Source organism: Saccoglossus kowalevskii, chromosome 7 (assembly GCF_978046115.1).
Source record: "Saccoglossus kowalevskii chromosome 7, keSacKowa6.1, whole genome shotgun sequence".
In the NCBI taxonomy this organism is placed as follows: Eukaryota; Metazoa; Hemichordata; class Enteropneusta; family Harrimaniidae; genus Saccoglossus; species Saccoglossus kowalevskii.
In genome coordinates this window covers 8,033,387-8,055,088 of record NC_140647.1, presented here as the reverse complement: position 1 = coordinate 8,055,088, position 21,702 = coordinate 8,033,387, and the positions used below count along the sequence as shown (strand labels likewise).

General features: G+C 35.5%; 1 protein-coding gene across 7 annotated transcripts in view; it reads right to left on the bottom strand.

Moving 5' to 3' along the window:
- The window catches only part of LOC100373081 (rho GTPase-activating protein 5-like), an 80,754-nt gene extending 70,116 nt beyond the window's left edge, over positions 1-10,638 (bottom strand). For all 7 annotated transcript variants that reach the window (XM_085501025.1, XM_085501024.1, XM_085501028.1 and 4 more), the window contains exon 1: positions 10,458-10,638. The gene's annotated coding sequence lies outside the window, so the exon portion shown is untranslated. The remainder of the gene's footprint in view (positions 1-10,457) is intronic.
- Positions 10,639-21,702: the final 11,064 nt, after the last annotated feature.

Genomic DNA, 21,702 nt, shown 5'->3' with positions numbered 1-21,702 from the left:
GAAAGGCCATAATTTGGTTCTAAAATAGGCATCATGAAACGCTGAAAGAATACAGTCAATAAAAAAAAAAAATGTCGGTATTTTTAAAGGACAAAAAATTAAAAAACATTGGTTTTAATTTTGTTGGTAACGAAACATAGTCTGAAAGATTTTTCAAATAAAAACAAACAAGAATACATTGTTTAGTAGCAAATGATCAGGGTACGGCAGTGCAATCTGGTCATGCTGTGTTTCACAAGTGAATAACTTTCGTTTTCGAAGGATTGTTATGAAATGCAAGTGAAATTTAACGTTTCATCAGAGATGAATGTTTTCAGGTGCATGCCATGTTTTCCCCCATACAGGAGTTTATCTGAAACTGTGTTCTTCAGAATGCTGGATGGTGCCAATGTGTTCAAATTACAATTTATTTATTAACACACAACATCCCCCGGAGGGGATGAAAAGGGTTACAAATCAAATATTAGTAAAAGAAAAATAACAATTTACAAATAACAATATTAGTAAAAAAAAAATACAATAGCTCATTCAAATATGTTGATGACAGTTCAGTGACCTTGTGTGAACGCAACACGAAAAAGATTTACTGCTGCTGTAGTACAACCTTTTGGCATTGATTTGGGTGGGAATTTTTTTTTAAATCAAGAAATTAGTAGTTTTCAAAAGATAAACTGAGCATTAAAGACAAATTTTTAACACTTTTTACGATGATAACAGCTTATTGTCGAAATGAAGTTTACCAATTCGTGCTAGCCACAATAAACATACTTTTAAATAGGCATCAGTGACTATGAAAACCAAAATTAGACTCTAATTTGACGACAGGAGAGATTGAAATGCAACCCTTTCAACTGTCTTTACCTGCAATAGTGCTCCTGATATGATTCTGTACAGATGCAAAAATATATGAACAGACATATCTCTGCCAGCACAATGTATAATGATACAAGGAGGAAGTGAATAAGCAATTTACAACATACACTTGACTATTACTAGTTTATGACAACCACACCCAAATGGTTTCAGCTCATGAGATCACTTTCTACTATTGTTAAAAATTCCAAAAAAACCAAAAGAATAACGGCCACCAGTTGGCCATTCCTATTTGAATATTAAAAAATAAGCCATTGGCCTGTTGCTCAACGGCTATTGTACAAAAGATTAGTGCTGTATATGACAAATACCGCAAAAGGCAGCGAGTGAGACAATAAAACATAATGCTAAAAGTGATATTTTTTACAAAAATAACAAATATTCAATAAATTAGAATTAAAAAGCTTAAAAAGAACTCCAGTGTGTTGAGAGAATAACATAACATCATATTTGCAATTATTTGAATTCGTAATGCATGTATATACCAAATTTTGTTGAAATATATTGAATGGTTCTTGAAATAGCACCCAAATAGCTTGAATTTCACTAGCCGATATGCAAATTAGATAATTTGCAAAAATTTCCACCAAAAACTAAGTATATCTTGAAACTGCCCCAACACATCTATGCACCAAGTTTTATTAAAACAAATTAAATGGTTCTCAAGATATCACCAAAATAGCCTAAATATTGGTATGTAAATAGAGCAATTTGCATAATTTTCCATTAAAATCAATCATGTCTATACACATTTAAATGAAATATCGCCAAACAACCACACAAAGTTGTCAATGGAATAATAAACACATGTATGCCTAACACCAAAGCATTGGAAATAGTTGTTAGTTGAAATTCTATTTTTAACCAAAAATGACAAAAATATTTGCCAAAATTAGAGAATTAAAGATATGCCCATGGGATAAACAAATCAAGTAGATGTCAACACAAGGTACATACACACCAAATATCAAAGCATTCAGGCTACCGGTATTGAAGAAGTCAAAAATATAATTTTTGACCAAAAAATGACCTTTTTAAAATATTCGCCAAAATTAAGAAAATGAAAATTTCCTTACCAAATTAACAAAACTGATAGAGGACACCTGAAGGCACATGCACTATCAATATCAGCACTGTAGACCACTTAGTGTCGTAGTAGCATAGAAGAAATTTTAGAGTTTTGGGGGGCTAATTTGCATAATTTTTGGCAGATTGACTACTCATGAACAAATTACCATCTACACTCATCAAGGCATCCACACACCAAAAATCGAGTCAAACGGTTTGGCAGTTTTTGAGAAAAAGTCGTGCACAGACAGAAAGACGGACGACAGACACAGGACAGAAACCCATCTCATAGGCTCAGCTCATATGGTCCGTTGAGCCCAAAAAATTGACATGACCCTGAAACGCATTATGCATAATCATGATATAAAGTTTGAATGAAATCTCCCTGAACACGATTACAAGCAGCGATTTTGGTCGAAGCATGTTTGAGAAATGGCTCAGGAAGCAAGGACGGATGAACAGACAAACAGATACTACATTATTAGTCCCCACAGGATTTCAAACTAGAGAAAATAAAATATTCTCTTTTAACAAATTTACTCATATACTTTACTGATTACAAAACCTATTAACTCAAAGTTGGGACGAGCATTTTAAACCAAAATGACAAATATTCACTAAAATTTGAAGAAGTTGCACTGGATGTGCAAACATATAAAATACAAGGTTTTGATCAGTGTAATTTGTGAACACCATAACTTTCAGAATTGGTTCCTCAAAATTGAAAAGCTGACAAACTTCATGATACAGATATTTTAACTAAATTAAAGCTCAGTAATTCATCAAAATTTACTAAAAGGCAAGAAGGCTATTTCAAAGAGTGATTTCTACTGATTAGTAAAAAAATGTCTATACCAAGTAGATTCACACAAAAATAAAGTTAATTCATAGACCATGATAACGAGAAAATTAAAACTACAATATTTAATTATTGGCTACAGGTCCAAATATTTAGAGAAAAAATATGGGAAAAAAATTATGCAGATTTATTTCTGTGAAAGATGGCAAAATTGATTTACGAAAACTATTAAAAGATTAAAATATTAACCTTAATAGGTAACCAAATGCTTGAACATACCGTATACATGTATGCTCTGTTAAATTATTTTTTTAATTTAAAGACTATACATTATACAGTCAGTAGTAAGATCACTTATCAGTAAAAACAGCTTGTTTAATCCTGTTCTTCCAGGAGACAAACATAGAAACTGCTTGAGACAGGAAATATTAAGACATCTGCTTGTGGCAGATATTCTAGAGTGTTCACATTAAGACATTGTCTTGAATAACGGACTACCACCAGGAGAAAAAGTGCGATGACATGCAGGGTATTTGTTATCAACGGCAATGGGTTGGGTGACGGTACTATGGTACAAGACATGACATCAACAGGTAGGGAAAAACCAAAAGTGGGTTGGGTAAGGGTAGTATGGTACAAGACATGAAATCAACAGGTACGGACAAACAGCAATGGATTGGGTGAGGGTAGTATGGTACAAGATATGACATCAACATGTAGGGAAAAACCAAAAGTGGGTTGGGTAAGGGTAGTATGGTACAAGACATGAAATCAACAGGTACGGACAAACAGCAATGGATTGGGTGAGGGTAGTATGGTACAAGACATGACATCAACACTCGTGGACAAATAACAGTGGGTTGGGTGAGGGTAGTATGGTACAAGACATGACATCAACACTCAGGGACAAATAACAGTGGGTTGGGTGAGGGTACTATGATACAAGACATGACATCAACACTCAAGGGCAAACAACAGTGGGTTGGGTGAGGGTAGTATGGTACAAGACATGAAATCAACACTCAGGGACAAATAACAGTGGGTTGGGTGAGGGTACTATGATACAAGACATGCCATCAACACTCTGGGACAAACAACAGTGGGTCGTCACACAGTACAACATCGAGGTGATTTCTAAGAATACACCCAATACACAACACCGAGGTGATTTCTAAGAATACACCCAGTACAACACCGAGGTGATTTTTAAGAATACACCCAGTACAACACTGGGGTGATCTCTCAGAAATATGCGAATACATGAAGAGACAATATGTTTTCCCCTCGCAAAGTTTGAAAACGTTCTCTAATATTCTTGGATCAACAATCAGTGAGAGTAACAGTTATATCAGCTTAAAAGTTGATGCAAGTGTGTAAAAACAGAGTAGAAATTTGAATGAGCCTAGTTGACAAACCAAATAGAATGTACATGTAATGATGTATACAAGCACATACATGTATCAGGTTAATATATCTGCAGAAGTGGCCTAGTTTTTATTATATAAACTGTTACACCTAGATCCTCATGTTACATGCATACTAGTAATCTAAAAGGGGTTGGCTTTAGAGGGTCAAAGGTCAATTGGCACCAATAACTGAAATAAACTTGCTGTTCAATACAACATGCCAAAATACATGTAGTAGTAGTGTTGCAGCAGTTTGATGATGATATGCCTATAAATCCTGGTTGGCAAATGAATGCCTCACAGCCTTGGTAGAACAATGTATTCACTATTACATGTAGACACACTGTTCTGTTTAATGTATTTCAAAACTTTTATTATGCTGAATTGTTAATTGTATCTAAGATGAGATCGACAAAATTGAAAAGGTGGGCATCGCATCAGGAATTGTTACACAATAATTAAAAAAAAAATGTTCCACCACAAATAAACTAACAAATGCTCCTACCATCAAACTTAAAACTGTATGACCTTCAGCTTCAAGCTAACCCTTCACAAGTCAAATGGCAAATTACTATTAGATACATGTAGAGACACCCCCACTTTCCCACCCAGGTTACCTGTGGAGGTTTTCAGTTGAAAGGCCTTGCAAACAAATATTTCAGGTCGAACGAAGTGATTATTTTGTTTTAAAACATATTTGATGAAGCACACATTTTGCAGATTTAATCAATTCCTCAACATACTGTGGAATACTTTATTTTTGCTGGAATTAATTTTTGCTGAAAAGGCTTTTGGGCATTTTGTATGGAATTTATTTTCACTGATTTTTGATGAGTTTAATAAGAAATATAGGAAAAAAAGTATATTCGCTGGATTTTATTTTCACAGAATCATCCTTTCAGCGAAAATAGCAAAAATAAATTCCAAGCGAAAATAAAGTATTCTACAGTAGATTTCTGTGCAGTGGCAAAACAGGACGAGGAGGTTGACCTGGACTTTATTTATTTTTTTACACATTAATCACTTTTTTTAAGACGTAAGACTACATGAAAACGTGTTAGCAATAATGTAGGTCATGGCCTATGGTAATTACAGAACAGTAAATTATACATATTGTTTCTGTGAATGTTTAACTGCATAGTAAAATCTAATTATATACATACACATATTCTCATACAAAAAAAGTGAACTAATTTTCAATTTTTATCCTTTGACTACCTGTTGCATTTAACAAGTTGGTAAATGGCACTGCAGTATGTCAAACAGGCAGCTTTAAAATGTTTTAGCCAGCGAAATGTATTAAATAACGTAAATAAAAAATAACAGCTACATGTACATATGTGTATTAGACCCAGAAAAAAAAAAAACGACTGATGAATTTGTTACCAATGTGTAGTAGTTTTAACATGAAACATGTGCTTCTATTGTGAAATTCCACTAAAATTTGGATTTTTCATTTGCTTTTTTTTAAAATTCTAAATATCATGGAACACACAATATTAACTGATGCACGTAATGTTAAGAAAACAAATAATTTCAGTGGACTTTACTAAAAATATAATTTTGAGTTTTTTGTCAATCTAGAAAAAAGTTATTTATGAATCCATGTAAGGTAGAGATGCAGTTTACCCGACAGGTATTTTAATCAGTTAATTAGGACACCAAGATGACCTCCCTTGTCCACAAAACTATATATTTTCGGAAAGCTTATTGTATGAATTTTAAAATTTTGTTAGAATTTTTTTTTTATGGACACTGTAGTTTGAAATATGCACAAAACTGTGCTTTTTTGGTCAAAAGTGATTTAAAAAAAATAGGTTCTAAACCATGCTTCAGCTTCCTGTCAAAATTGGTTCATGGGTACATTTGTTTACTATGAAAAAAGTGCCGTCTTGAAAACTGTCTACCAATTGTCAATTTTGCAGGGCAGCAGCTCAAATTTCACTACTTCAAGCTTATGCATAAATTAACACCCAGGCTAGTTGTCTGTACAATTGTTGTAACACTGTTCAACCAAAAACAATGCCCCAACCGCGTTTTGAAGATAAACACATTGTCAATCATTTGTGAAAATTTCAAAACAAAAGGTCAAAGCGTCTAGGAGCTATTTTTTTTTCAAGTTCTGGGATGTGCACTAAAAAGAAGCCGAGATAATTGCTAATTTGCATAACAATTCACGCAGTAAGAAGTTTGCTAATGTTCATAATTAAAATGGCTGTAACATTTCCAAATTTAAATGTATTATCGTTTTGTTAAAAGTTAAATATAGTGCATAATATGGAGATCCTGTCATTTCTTTTTTTCAACATGTTTCTTTTTTATGTACAGCCTTGCTAAATCTTGCTAAGCATTCAAACGAGATAATGTTTGCACCTGTTATCTATATTTTAAAATCGTTTTTTGAGTATGTTCCACTATTCACAATTCTACAAAATTTCAACAGTCTATAGCCAAGACTGTTTGGATAATAAAAAGCAAAAAAAAAAAATTTTACTCCCACGAATCTGCATCTCTACCTTAATGAGTGTTGGGCTAAAACAGATACGTAACAGCATGTGTATGCCACAAACCTTATTACAAAGGTCTGACCACACTATTATATATTACAGATATCTGGTTTTATCTTATAAATGTACATATATAACGCATATTAGTGAAAAAAGAAAGGATATTAGCGTATCACAATATTCATGACGATTTGTCTATTCAGTCTATACAAGGTCATTACACTGACATGTAGGTCACACCACAACCATCTTCATTGTGTCTACAGACACCAATTTGCATATTCAAACAATCAAGCACGATCTGGGCAAGGGAGTGGCCAGTGATACCATGGAGGTAAACCAGATTTAGTTTTATGATAATATTGTTTTACTTCCAGATTTAAAAATAACAAGATAACTAAAACTTATGGAATACTGTTTTAATTCAGCTGTGACAAATTTTATGTATTTGAGTTGTAATACTATCAAGTGGTTAACTTTTCTGATAGACAAATTATTACAAATTACACAAGTGAGTGAAAATAGCTAAATTTCACAGGAGTCCTAAATACAGTCTCATGGACTTTCACAAACGATATCATAATTACAAAAATGCAAAACATCACTAGAATTTATATTCATTGGATTGAAAATAACAAAAGTAACAAAATAAAAGTTAAATAAATAGAGTAAAACAGTTTTATTACGAGTTTTACAACCAACTGCGTGCATGCATGCATGCTTTTGAAGCTATCATAAATAATCACAACTGTTTCACATCACTACATCAAACCATATTGAAGATGATTCCAAGCCTGAATTCACCAACCTCCAAAATACAGATAGACTCGAAAACAGGTACATTTTGTACTGATATACCTGAAAATGCACAACAGAATCAACAAGCCTCCAAAGAACCTGAACACGCACAACAGGCCACACACAATGGGTGAAGCCATACAAAAAAAAATTAACTATATAGATAATAATCATTCATGACCTCAGACATCAAAATAAACAGTCGCCCAAGGACATGCAGTCACCAACTTTTGTCACAAGTTTTCATTTTCCAAAGTTCTAGAAATACACTAGAAATTGACACAACATAAATAATTTTGATATTTATAAGTTTGACTTTGAAGCTTATTCTAAACAAATTACATGTAATGAGTAATCACATGTGTTTGCGAATGTTTAAAATGTGGAATGCCTGTAGACAGGTGGCTACTTAAAAGCCTGTACTGATCTAATAGACTACTCAATATTACCATGGAAACAACTTTTAAAACTGGTAATCCAGCTGGCTTCAAGAACTGTTAATTTGAGATCTGACACTAAAACCTTATACCATTAATATGCCATTTAGCATTAGTCATGTTGAACCTGAACAAAATTAAATTTACTATATTTGCTTGTTTATATTTGGCTTAAGAGCAACATTAACAGACATCTTGAATATGATCTCGTTCAATGTTGCAAACATGCTATAATATGATGTCATCTACTATGTGGAAGTTTCTGAATTTAACTGAAGAAGCAATATTGTGGAAGCTTCACGATTTGACAAGCATATTTTTGATAAAAATAAGATTTTACATGTACACAAAGCTTTCATTTTAGAATTTACCCAACAGGGCAGAAATCTAAATTTAGTTTTCTATTTGTGAAACTGATGGTAACTAAAAAGGTATCCTGATACTTGCCATAAATGTATCCAAAAAAACTCAGATTATAGTTACAAATATAAGGCCTGTCCACCTGTCCCAGACAAACAGATTTTAGTTGGGATGCGTAAATGTACAAATTGCCTGTCCCTGTTCTATTAAGGTCTGTCCACCTGTCCCAGACAAGCAGATTCTAGCTCGAATGAATAAATTTACAAATTGCATGTTCATGTGAACAGGTTAATAAAGATACTTTTAGTATATTTTCAGTTTTTTTCACTGCCCGACCAAAATTCAGTAGTCCAAAATTGCCTTCAAGAGTTTTTAAGACTTGTGATAGGATGATGGAAATTATATTTCAAATTATATTGTATTCATATTTTCCATCTTTAATTTTTAATGTTAAACCCGTATGTGAATCCAGACTACTGTATTAACAATGTACATTATGTAGAAATTCACAATGTGACAATAATGTCCCATGATGCCACAGTGCTATCTCAAACTATATTTGTATTAGAACATCATCTACAATAACTTGTGGGCCATCTTGTTTTGATTAGATGCAGGTCAACTTGTGCTTACTGTTTTAACTGGTGACTTACGTAAGCACATGCTAATCATCTCTCACGAGTGTAGTTTATACACAGTCACAATGATTGGGTGCTAAGTATTTGTCTTTCGCATCCCAGATAAAATAATGATATTCACTGCTATTGTTATGTACATGTATGCCTCCCTGTTAATTTAACAACTTACAAGGCAACGTTCACACAGCAGATCACAACTTGAATCGCTCAGTTCGCAAAATTTGTTTTTAGACATTTGCATGCTGGTGGACAGAAATGGAAACAAATAACATTACAGTGCAACGACTTGCATTTCTATCTTGTACATTGTGGAATACTGTAAAATGACTAATTTTCACTGGGTTTAAATTTCACTGATTTGCCATTTCAGGCATATTCAGTGGGTTTTAAATTCACGGTTTTATCATTTAGATAATGTGTTCTATGCTAAATTTTACATATTCATTGTGTTTTAATTTAGCGCATTTTTCCAGTCAGCGAAATAAGCTAAATTAAAACCCAGTGAATAATTACCCCCTTTACAGTATATGTATATTGAAAAATTAATAAAAAAACACAATTAATTACTTGTCTGTGAATTGCTGTCTATGGCTCAATCCCAACAAAAATCCACAGGCTAATTTTGTTTTAGACAAAACAATAGTGTATTCCCTGTGAACATAACCAATGTATCTAATGGTCATTTGACAATGTAAATAAATGAATTTCCCTGATCAACAAGCTAGAATTTGTTCAGCCTGTGCTAGGAAATATGGGATATCAATGGCAGAACTTTTGTTGTTTTGGGGCAATAGTAGTCTATTTTAAAGAAATATTTTTATTACAAAATTTCACAATCGTGTTTTGAAAATTTATATGTTAATGTTACCTAGCGTCATCTACATTGACGAGAGAGTTGATCTATATTATCACAGTATGTCTAAATGAAAGTAACTCAAATAGGTAAACATGGTGATCAAACAAGAATAAAATAAAGCTACGGTAACATGGGTCAAAATCTGGAGCTTCAGAACCACAGCTAATGTATACCATGCCATGAAGAATAGAGTTACTTTTTTATGAGGCTAAATGCGATACAGGGGTAACAGGCATTTGAAGTTTAGTCGCCAGTACTAATAATGGTGGGATGAAACTTGAAATCACTGAATCAGTCACAACATGTACTCCACACAATTAATCAAAACATCGACATGCACAATCAATAAATTAATCACACGAACTGGATGAAATCACTGAAATTAACATGCAAGGTGACATATTAGTAAGTGAATTGTTCACGCCTGGGTTGGCATATCAGAGCGAGTACTCAAGTACATTCACTTCCTCGTTTTCAGCGCCAGCAGCAAGCGTGACAACTGTCGTTCGAATATGGAAATCATTTTGCGTTTCTAAAGAAAATAATAACCAGATATGACATGAGATTTAAATACGTGGCTTGGCGTTTTAGATATGTTGGAACAGTATTATGGCGGAAACTGGGCTTGGTGGCGGAACAAGTCAAACGTCGTACTTTACATTTTAACCGGAAATTTCTTAACTGACCAACTTTTTTTAGTTAAAATATAACTTACCAAGAAGCCTAGATAAGACGAAAGACGGCGGGTATATCTTGTGACGCCTTAACTCTGGGCTTGAGTAACTGTTTCAACAGTGCAACGATGAAGGAGCCGGAAAGAGGGCCGGAAAAATTATAAAACAAGTGTGTCATTTAGCTAACATAGGGTCGCCATTGCTGCCCTCCGGAAAAAACTTAGGCTGTAGTGTTGTATTTGTGAATACACTATTCGAAGAACTTAATTGATATGGCTGCGTTTTAAATTAAATATAGATGGAGTGTGTAAGTCATTACTGGATATAAAATTAAGAGATGTAAATACATAAGCATATAACTAAAATATGTTACGAAAATATCTCATAATGCGGACGAATTATGTATCGTTAAAGTAAGCTTCACTTCATTTATGAAGGTTAACATGGCGGCAACATGTTTGTCGCATATGTAACGGCTCTTTCTATTAGTCGAGGATGGGGGAAGTATTCGACAGTAAACTCTCACGTACGACCACGCTCGTCTACATAATTAATCACAATAAGTATTGTCATTTTAAAGCTTTTAATAGTTTAGCTCATATTGCGTTTTGTTGTTAACTATTATTTTCCAAATGTCAGCAGTATAAGGATGCTCTATATTTGGATCTCTCGACCAATCAGATTCATCCGTTCAAGATATACAGACAGGATCAATTATCATGGCAATTTGATGGGACGGATACATCATTACGTCACCACCACTACCCCCCCCCCCCTTCGGGTTCCAAGCATGTGTATGGAAAGTATAAAACTGCGAGTTATAACTGATCTTATAAATAGTTGTTTATCTTCCCCATGTATTCGTAACAGATCTCTTATATTACTGGCACCAATGAAGCCCGAGTCAACCCAATGACAGAAGGGGGTTCCTAAAAATATAAATTAGCATTTAAAAAAGACTGATCTTAACAAAAACTAGTTATTTACTAGTCAAATAATGTAAACAGTTTTTTACTATTGGATTATAGGAGCTCTGTGACTAACAAACGATTGTAATGCCTCAGGCCTCAATTATGGCTAGAATTAAAATAACAAACACTAAATAACCACAGTGCACTGATTAATGTCGCGCTGAAGTCAATACTGACAATAACTACTACTGCTAACAAGTAACCTGTAGAATACTGTGTGGGTAATATTTTTTATATTGATTTTTGTTGCATTTGCAGCAAATAGTTACCAAACAATGAGAAATCTATAGGATTGAATATACCCCACAGCTGGCTTCACATACATTGTTCATAGTTCATATGGTGCTTACACCAGGATTTAATTACAGCACCTAGGCGGTATGTGGTTACAGCTTAATGTTCGATTAATCGCAAGAAATTGACATGACAATAGAAATTCATTAAAGACTGCCACTCCCATGCAATTAACAGCGAGTGAAATTCCTGGGATTGAAACATATATTTTGAAGTCACTGGTGTAGGCAACGAATAACTGCAAGTTGACATAAAGACGAGGTAGTTTCTTTAATCAGTGGTCAACTAGAGGCTGAAATTATAATTAATTTGTTTATTTCAATTTCTCCTGACGTCAAATAGAATACACTGGTGAAACACGGTAGTAACTGTGAGTGAAAGGATGTTTTGGGGTGTAGTTTACATTGTATATAGAGTGGTAGGGTCGGGTGTAATGTGTTCATTTCCAACTATTATGAAGTCACGTAGAATTTCACTTAATTTATTTTTTCTGACATGTTTTCAAGCATTACATGTGAATCCAATTTTCACTGCGCTGTGTCTCAATAGAGTATGAGGGAAATGGCATATTCACTGGAATTTATTTCAGGGGAAAAATGTTTTCAGTGATAATGAAGTATTATGACAGATACCCTCCCCGTGGCTTTCATTGCGTATGGAAGTTATTTTCACGAGTGATGCGGTGTATCCTGCTGCCGTACTTTCACGAGCGAAGCCACGGGGAGGGTGTGGGGTTCTGTTATTATACACATGTCCCATATTTGATTATTTCATATTAAAAAAAGAACGTGCAACAAACCGGGATAGAAATTTAGATCGGGGAACCCAATTGCCCATTAATATGCTCCAAGACAGTGCTGCGACCTAGCAACGCTTGTCAGTGTAGAACGCGTGTCGCTGTACATGTGAAAATAAAATAATCAGACGTCTAATTTAAGTCATTGTCCGAATAAGTAACTCGTGGATGTTTAAGCGCGGTGGTCGTAGCGCAGCGCGTGTTCGAATTTCATGTAAATAAACAATGTATTTTACACGCGTTGTATACGTCGCTATGAGTCCCATATTGAACAGGACGCGACACGACGACTGTCGCCCTTTAGTTGGGACCACGACAGAACCAGAACTTAAACTGGGCGACTACGATACACGGTTGATGTTGAAGTTAAAAGTTCCTCCACAGATCTGTGCATTGGCAAACATGCCGTGCAACTGCAGTACTCCACTGACGGAATGACTTTCGTTGAAATCGGTCGTCGCTGACTCGTGAACTGCACACTACAACCTCGTTTGTGATGTTGCTTGCTTGTCGTGGATGGACTGAGTCTTGGTCGATGTTGATGGTTGCGGCTCCATATTAATCGGAGATTTCACTGCGGGTCCAGGCAGCGGGTGGATCTTCCGAGAGCCCTTCAAGATTTATAAAACTCAGATTCCAGGTGGTCAACAAACATTAAGTTCTCCCAATCCTAGTATTCTATGTGATGTACATCTAACATGCCAAAAATGCTGGTGAACGATTTGAACCTGACAAAAATACTTGAAATAGATACCAGGAAGGGGAGGGGGGTAAAAGAAAAGTTATATAACATTTTATTATTCAATAATTTATTAAAATACATAAGTTTGTCCAACTCCCTGTGATACCACAGGGAGCCCAGGAACTATAACCAACTGTAATACGCAGTCTCTATGAGCGGGGGGGGGGGGGGGTATCGGCTGGTATCTAGTGTAAGAAATAGACAAGGGATGAAGGCTCCAGCCAGCTCACATTTTTTAAACTCGAAAAAACAGACGAAAACAATAAAAAATAAAATCTAAAAAAATACCAGGTTGAAGAATATTAGTTGCTCCTTCGAATTTCGCCAAAGCCTTACCTACATTTTACCGATATCTGCAGAATAAATCAAGAAAACTACACAAATTTACTCCATTTAGGAATTCCTAACGGTTTGCCCGAACGCACGGCACAGTTGGAGGCGTGGCCTGTTCAGCATTTGTCAACAACCAATCACAAGACTGGTTACGAACCACATCGAGGTCACGACTCGGTTAGCCTTGTTCAACTGGTTCGTAACCAGTCTTGTGATTGGTTGTTAACAAATGCTGAACAGGTCACGCCTCCAACGGTGTCGTGCGTTCAGACTAACCGTTAGGAATTCCTAAATGGAGTCAATTTGTGTAGTTTTCTTGGTTTATTATTCAGATATCGGTAAAATGTAGGTAAGGCTTTGGCGAAATTCGAAGGAGCAACTAATATTCTTCAACCTGGTATTTTTTTTAGATTTTATTTTTTATTTTTTTCGTCTGTTTTTTCGAGTTTAAAAAATGTGAGCTGGCTGGAGCCTTCATCCCTTGTCTATTTCTTACACTAGATACCAGCCGATACCCCCCCCCCCCCCCGCTCATAGAGACTGCGTATTACAGTTGGTTATAGTTCCTGGGCTCCCTGTGGTGATACAACACCTCAGACATAGCTCATTGTACTCGGCTTGAGTGTGGGCAAAAAGTTACTATTTGAATTTTTGATATCTGTTTTCATTAATGAGAAAGTTGACCCCGAAGTTAGAGTAACTGTTCAGCAGGAATGGCTTTTTAACTCTTCTGTGATTTTTTTTGGCTGGGCTGATTTTGTCACGTTTCATACTTGACAGGCAGGTCGTACCATCACTAATTGGAAAAACAATCCTGACCCACCGCTACCATGGCAACAGCCAAAGTCTTGTAATAGCAGTGCCCAAATGATCATGCCTTTTATTGTGGCTACGTTGCGCACTGGTAAGAGATCACCGGCGCCGACATTGTTACCACTGTCAACGGAATCCCAACGCAGCTTTGAACTTTGAATAAAATGTAAATGCTGCCTCCAATCTAGAAAATACTATCGCAAAACGGTTGGAAATAATACATTTAACGGCTGAATACGTCCTAACAATAAAATAAAGTGACATCTAATGACTGCCATGTTATTTTGCGAACCTGTTATAAGGTGCCCGGTTTTAGTTATAAACAGACGTTAGCTTCACGTTCATGTCCCTTCCATGATAACAGCCGAAAACATATTGCTTGTTTTTTACCGGTTTTCATTGGCAACCGAAGTATTTTTATTTTGTAAACAAATTTTCGTCTGCTATTTTTATTCAGTTCAAATCGTTCAGCAACATTTTTGGCATATTAGGTGTACATCACATGGAATACTACGATTGAGAGAACTTGATGTATGTTGACTGATTTTTATCATAGTACGAAGTACCAGGAAGTTACTCAGTTCCAAATAAAGATTACCAACGTCAAATGAGCAACATTTGACTGGTAATCAAGATTCATGTAATCCATGGTTAACAAGCAACATCACAAGCGAAGTTGTAGCATGCAGTACCAGTAAGTCATCCCGTCAGTGCAGTAGTGCAGTAACACGGCATGTTTGCCATCAGCATTGTATTCAAACGAATCACGTGGTGTGCCGTTCTCGTTCAAACCCGGGATTCGATCAATAGGGGAGTCCCAATTAAAAAAACACATTGCAAATCATGCAAGTTCAACATTTTCAAACCAATATACTAAAACAGAAATGCTCAGAGATGCAAATGAAGGATAGATATTACTTTTCACTATACACATCTCTGTTGATACTATCCCTCACATTTTCTACTCCCAATTACTCCTGCGTAAAATGGACTAGCCTCTTCATGTTGACATTCAGACTAAAATCACGTGACAGGCTGTTAAAATTGGCTGTTGTATACTCTTTCGCCGGTCTGGAAAAGGTGTTTTTTAACTCACATTCAAGCAACAATGCAGATTTCCCAGTGGGAGTGAGACTATTCGACTCTGCCACTAAAAAAATAGGGGTGTTTTTAGCAAAAAACGAATAACCCTGGAATACACACAATATACTGAATTTCGGAACAAATCGTGCATTACTTACAGCAGCAGAATACCACAGAAATATCAGACGAAACATGAAAACACTATATATTGTATTTCAGCTTGAACCCTCTATATTGCAATTCAAGGAATTAACCCCATATGTGCATCCATTTCCCACCTTGGTATCACCCACCCCTGAAAACAAACTCTTAATACCACGCTGAAGCGTTTGGTAATAATAATATGCTTTAATACGTAGTCCCAACACATTCTTCCCACTAGCCGATTCGTCCCAATTCACTTTCGTCCCAATACATTTTCGTTCCATTGACTTTGTTCAGTCTAATTACGATCTTGTGCATGGTGATGCCTATTTAATATCAATTTAGACGTAATAATAATAATAATAATAATAATAATAATAATAATAATAATAATAATAATAATAATGTCTACAAAAACTAGACTAACATACAGTACAAAATAACATTGAACAAATAAAAGAAAAATGAATTGACAGGTACATAGTAAAGTATAACTGTACTCCATTTTGAATTTAGCAAAATGTCTTAGTCTGCTATCATCTTTTGTAATCTGTGTTCTCCAAAGACTGATGTTTGTTACTTTGTTGAATACTTGCTTTAACAGTATTTATAAGTTTGTTTTTTTAATGTAGCTTTGACAAGTTATTTTCGGAAAGTGAATTTAGATTATTATTTTTAAGGATATTTTCAATGTATAATCATAAGAGGAATTATTTTGCTCATTGTAAGCCATTTTTGTGATATTATCTTCTAGAAGTTTCCTACGTGTGCTAAGTCTTGTCGATTTCTATCGTGGGTTCGGCCAGCCGTTTACTTGTTACTGACATGTCTGCTATATAACAACAGGGGACCAACATACCTCAGGCTACTTGTATACTTTAATGAAGGAATATGTACGTACAGTGGCGGTGGCACGGGCAGACGGGGAGGCAGAAAAAATATTGGGGGCGTCGCGCCTCCAATATCAAGCTGAAATTCATGGTCAGCAAAATTTGCCCTTCAAAATGCAGGAAATAGCGTTTCAGAGGGTCTATATTTCATTTTTTTAAGGGGGAGCATGCCCCCGGACCCCCAAGTAAAGTCGCGCATTCGGCACAAGGTTGGTGAGCAAATCTCACCCCATGCCAAATTTGGTGCCGCTGCCTCTTACTTAATTACACTATAATTATGAAATATGAATAAACTTGATTTGACAATTGACGGATTAAAATAACGTATTGCCAAATGTGAAGCAATAAACGAATGGGGTTAAGTCTTCGGGGCACTGTCCTATTATATGCACAATGAGTGCTTGACCACGATTAGATCTCAGACCACTTGCGCCTATTGCACGAGTTAGTATCGGGCTATTAACCTAAACCGAACCACAGTCCCTCTATAGTTTATAGAATGACTGTGGCCAAACGAATAAACTTGTGGGACGAATTAACTTCTGGGATGAAAGTGATTTGGGACGAGTCGACCGTCCACCAATTGAAACAGGGAAAAGAGATGGCACTAAAAGAGAATGCCTAAAAATGATGTAATAATAATTTCATATTTTTTTTAGTTTTCCCTGCGTACGAGCCACTTAGAGGACTTCACGTTTAGACCATTAGAATGGAAATTGTACGTTTTAATGAAAACAAAAGATCCAACTGTTCAAATACAAGTTTGTATTTTATGAATTTAACGCCGGGAATTGAAATGAAATAACTCCCTATAATTAATTTCTTTGTATCGTTGTTTTTACAAATAACCGGTGGCCATAGAACTGCATTAATATAGATATAACACTAGGAAATACAAGTTGTCATTTGGTTTGTTAAATGTTTGTTTATTTATCATAACAATAACCCTATAATACATGATGATCAGCGCTCAGATTCAAAGTACAGCAGCTATGTTCAATGCAATAACGCAACAGACAATTATCTTAGAGTAGCTACATGGAGAGATTAAACACAGTACCAACTATCATTTTACAACTTCCACGCAAGAAACAGCCTTACATTATTGAATTAGCAAATTTCATGAGTTTGTTTAGTCCTCCGTCGGTGGGCGAATCATACGGTTGATCATAGATAGACTAACTGTCACACTAACTCTGACGGTTTTAACATAATGTTGTTGAGAGTCAGTCTGGATGTTTTTTCTGCAAACAATACAGTTCAACGCAATAGTTGTTTCGTTCATATTCACATTGATTCAATATATTGTCAGATATGGTATCACGTATGCTGACACGAAACCACGACAATAATGATTTGTAACCATACTGTTAATTGATCGGATGTAGAGGGATATCACCTTTGCCTGAAAGTGAAGCAAGGCCACTTGTGTAAAATTCATTTTCTAGTCATAATGGTCCATCATTAACACGATTTTGTGGCGTAAGAGTGTGGACAGTCGGAATTTGGGAAGGCAAACCTGTAAATCAGTGTTTCAAGCGTCCTATACGTTACGAGTTTTTTAGTCCCCGTTCGGTCGCAGTCCGAAAACGGGGACTTATGTTTTGCCCTGTGTGCGTCCGTCCGTCCGTGCGTCCGTGCGTCCGTGATCACCTGTATCTCGAACATGCATGGACCGATTAAGTTCAAACTTCACTCATACATCACACATTATATGGGACATATGCACATGCATTTTTTTCATGATCCGATTAACGATAGCCGAATAGCGGCCATTTTAAGGCCGAAAATGCATTGAAATCGCACATTTTCACCATTCCGGACCCGGATCTCAGTTATGCATGGACGGATTTCATTCAAATTTGGTACATACATTAAACATAATAGGACCTTGATGCACGTCATTTTGTTTTCGGATCAAGTTCGAAATAGCCGACTGGCGGCCATTTTGTTTGAAAGAATTCAGTTCTGGATCCGTATCCGAGACATGTCTGGATTGATCAAGTTCAAACTTCACACACACAAGGTACATCATGTCACAAATACGTATGTGCATTTGTTTCATGATCTCATTAACGATAGCCAAATGGGGGCCGCTTTAAGGCCAAAAATGCATTGAAATCGCACATTTTCACCATTCCGGACCCGTATCTCAGTTATGCATGGATGGATTTTGTTCAAATTTGGTACATACATTAAACATAATAGGACCTTGATGCACGTCTTCTTTTTTTTCGGATCAAGTTCGAAATGGCCGACTGGCGGCCATTTTGTTAAAGAATTCAGTTCTGGATCCGTATCCAAGACATGTCTGGATTGATCAAGTTCAAACTTCACACACACATGGTACATCATGTCACAAATAGATATGTGCATTTGTTTCATGATCTGCTTAACAATAGCGGAATGATGGCCATTTTAAGGCCGAAAATGCATCAAAATCACGTATTTTCACAATTCCAGAACCGGATCTCAGTCATGCATGGACGGATTTTGTTCAGATTTAGCACAATGTGTTGTACATATGCAGGTGCATTTCGGTCATGATCTGCTTTGAATGTATATGTCACTCAAATATGAACGGAACGGGGACGTGTCATTGACAATGACTTGTTCACCCGTTAGTTCAAGCCTCTTTTCAATGCGAGATGGAGGACTGTTGATGTTTATTGTGAATTCGGGATATTTGAGATAAATTCATTTTATTATTATTTTTGTTAATTAGATGCTTTGGTTGCTGTTATTTAGGAAGGAAGGAAGTTAGTTACTTTCAGATACAATTGGCAGTTAGTTGCTAACATTTTTAATTTCTCATTCCTCACCACCAGAGGGCACCATTAACGTCCTGAATATACTGGCTTCGTTCATGATCAATGTAGATTAATATTTTAACCACTATTACGATTCGTTTTCAGTATATAATTCATATAATTCTGCAAATCCATTTTCTAAATACTCTGGATTAATTGTATCAAATAAAGTGAACTACTATGCATAGTTTTGTTCAGATTAACCATCACGATAATAATTAGTGACCTTAGTATACAGCACAATTTTGATATCTGAAACTGTCACATGACGTTCCTCTTCCGCCATTTGTTTTCGCATGTAATGTGGTAGCCAAGTTAAAATGTATGACCTACTAGTATATATTGAAAAAAACACTAACGTCATGAGAACCCTCTTCACTCATCAGTGAGTCTTATGACAGACAGACCGACTAATTCGGTTTAAACTTAGTTTTTTTTTTAACGCATGTTAGCTTACATCAAGTTCTTTTCCGTTTGTTTTTTTAATTGGTCGACTTTTATATTGCATGCTTCTCTAATTTTGATTTGTAACTTGATTAAAGTAATCACTATACTGGTAATAAAACTTGGTACTGAGACATTGTTTTACACAGATGCAAGTTGACTTATGTCATGATCTAATATGATTGACCTACAATCATTGTTTCAGCGTTTCATCCACAATACTTTTATCTCGGATTCAGAGTACAACTGTCCAAAATTGTAATTCTGTTGATATTGCTTCCTTTACACATTTCCCATTGTGGACTCATGACACGCATGCAATCAAAGACATCTCATTGGGTAGAACCAAAGCATACGCCGATGTATTTATACAAACATTTTGCAATGCACAGTTCCGTTGTGTATTTAATGTTGAAGACAATAAGCATATAGTGTTTTATAAAGTGAGTCATAAAAGTAGTTTTGGAATGAAAACCTGTATCTTGCGGTATTTTTCACTAAGGAGATGCACATTGTGTGTCAATGAATGATATCTTTTCATAGCAAGAAAACAAATGTCAACAGCATAGCACAAATTATTAGTATAAAGGTTCCTATTAATATTCACTGTGACTCATGAAATGACACTATACACAATTAAAAATAACTCTTCCTTGTCCTGCGTATAATGCAGTACTTGAGTGACCAGATGGATTGAGTTTAGACTATACAGATCAAAGTGATGTTCATCAACCTTGAATAATGGTTACTCCTTCCACTAAGTTAGAAGAAAATCAAATAAGTATCCAAGGTCTGGTTCTGTCAACATAACTGTTTTTAGTGTGTTTTTCACAATTAAAACAGTCAGCGGTTGGCTGTCCTTGATCAGATAACATTGTACCGCGATATGTGCGAGATGCACGTCTAAAATAGAATTTGTCAAAAACAAAATGGCCACCAGTCGGCCATTTACAAATCAGTGGTGTGCATAAACTACCCATAATGGTTAATCATTCCACCAAGGAAATTGATCAACACATGCCCAAGATTTAGTTCTCAAAATATCAGTTTTTCATGTATTTTTACAATAAAAATGGCTGCTATTTGATAGACTGAATCACGGAATCACCGCATTTGTAACAGATAGGGTATTAAGATATTTTTTTTTTCAATGTTTTTGTACCAGGCGACAGTTCTGGACATAGAGTGTAAGTGTTGTCTCTCACTTTTTTTTTTAAGAATATTTATGAGATTTGAAGAGAATTGTTTCCAGGGTACAGATACAGCTCTGAATACGCACACGTACGGAAACAGGAACTAAAAAAATAATGTATAAATGCTGACAATTTGTCGCTGTGACAGTTATATCAGCAGACAACAAATTGATGTTCAGAGGTCAATAAGATCACCACAAATAATTATTCCATAAAATGATACATTCTTGATTTATTCAAGACACCCCCCTCCAACTGATGAGACACAGAAAGATGAATGCAATACAGTTATTTTAACATTTTACAAAGTAATGGTTATTCAGTACACAAAGCATTATGTACACAGCTGACTGCTGTACCACATTCCACTAGAGTGGCAGAAACTACATTTATATAAAGTCTTTGGTGAATGCATGATGAAAGCTGAGAAAATTAATAACGTACTTTGCTCTATCTGGAAAAATACATCAATAGATGCATGCATTAACCAAAATCTGCACTTACTGTATGCAGAACATGTCATTTTTGTAAACACATGGTGATAATAATATAACAAATACAGTACATGGTTCCATGTTACCATGTTCAAAATAATGAATTCATATTGAATACAGGGTTCCTCACAGAATACCAAAATTTATTTAGGCAATGTCTGTAACGTGAATTGTTAAGGACAATAACATATGCGATGTACAATGACGTAAATTCTGGTATTCTGTCTGGTATTCTGTCACAAGTTTAAACGTATGGGACAGATCGAGTCAGCAATACTA